Source organism: Bos javanicus, chromosome 10, assembly GCF_032452875.1.
Source record: "Bos javanicus breed banteng chromosome 10, ARS-OSU_banteng_1.0, whole genome shotgun sequence".
In the NCBI taxonomy this organism is placed as follows: domain Eukaryota; kingdom Metazoa; phylum Chordata; class Mammalia; order Artiodactyla; family Bovidae; genus Bos; species Bos javanicus.
The window spans coordinates 8,976,087-8,977,483 of NC_083877.1; the positions used below are offsets into that span (position 1 = coordinate 8,976,087).

General features: G+C 41.9%; 1 pseudogene; it reads left to right on the plus strand.

The window, feature by feature from the left end:
• Window positions 1–211: 211 nt before the first annotated feature.
• On the plus strand, window positions 212–1,169 carry LOC133255594 (ataxin-3-like; annotated as a pseudogene).
• The last annotated feature ends 228 nt before the right edge of the window (window positions 1,170–1,397 follow it).

Sequence of the window (1,397 nt, forward strand, 5' to 3'; positions counted from 1 at the left end):
GGGAGGCTTGGTGTGCTGCGATTCATGGGGTCGCAAAGAGTTGGACACGACTGAGCGACTGAACTGAACTGAACTGAAGATCAGAAGTCACAAATTGGCAGACCAGAAAGTAAATCTGGTCCACGGATGCATTAGGCCCACACAGCATTTCAAAACATTAGAAAATGATGTATATCTGTCTTTTCTTTAAAAATCAGAAGATCCTAGGGGGGTGGTTCAGCGCGGGGGCCGTTGGCTCCAGACAAATAAACATGGAGTCCATCTTCCATGAAAAACAAGAAGGCTCACTTTGTGCTCAACATTGCTTGAATAACCTACTGCAAGGAGAATACTTCAGCCCTGTGGAATTATCTTCAATTGCACATCAGCTAGATGAGGAAGAGAGGATGAGAATGGCAGAAGGAGGAGTTACTAGTGAAGCCTATCGCACATTTTTGCAGCAGCCTTCTGGAAATAATGGATGACAGTGGCTTTTTCTCTATTCAAGTTATAAGCAATGCCTTGAAAGTTTGGGGTTTAGAACTAATCCTGTTTAACAGTCCAGAGTACCAGAGGCTCAGGATTGATCCCATAAATGAAAGATCATTTATATGCAACAATAAAGAACACTGGTTTACAGTTAGAAAATTAGGAAAACAGTGGTTCAATTTGAATTCTCTTTTGACGGGTCCAGAATTAATATCAGACACATACCTTGCACTTTTCTTGGCTCAGTTACAACAGGAAGGTTACTCTATATTTGTTGTTAAGGGTGATCTGCCAGATTGCGAAGCTGACCAACTTCTACAGATGATCAGGGTCCAACAGATGCATCAACCAAAACTTATTGGAGAAGAATTAGCACAACTTAAAGAACAGAGAGTCCAGAAAACAGATCTAGAACACGTCTTAGAAGTAAATGATGGGACAGGAATGTTAGAAGAGGATGAGGAGGAATTGCAGAGGGCTCTGGCACTAAGTCGCCAAGAAATTGACATGGAAGATGAAGAAGCCGATCTCTGCAGGGCCATTCAGCTCAGTATGCAAGGTACTTCCAGAAATAGATGACAAGATATCCCACAGACATCGGGTTCACATCCTACTTCAGAAGAGCTATGGAAAAGAAGAGAAGCCTACTTTGAAAAGTAAAGTAGTTGGTACCATATTAAAACTGCATATTTTATATTTAAAAAAAAAATATTCAGAAGATCCTGGCAACAGTGAACGCACTCTCCTTCCCAGCAACAACTCACTGGGACTGATGGGGCAGGTATTGTCCAGGAAACCAGAAGCTCCTCCTTGTCCATCACCTGCTGAGCTCCAATAGGTATCTGAGTTTGAGACCCCTATCACTGTTTAGGTCCTTTCCAAGTCTAACATTTCATTCATCCATTTGACCATTTACTCATTTAATGACC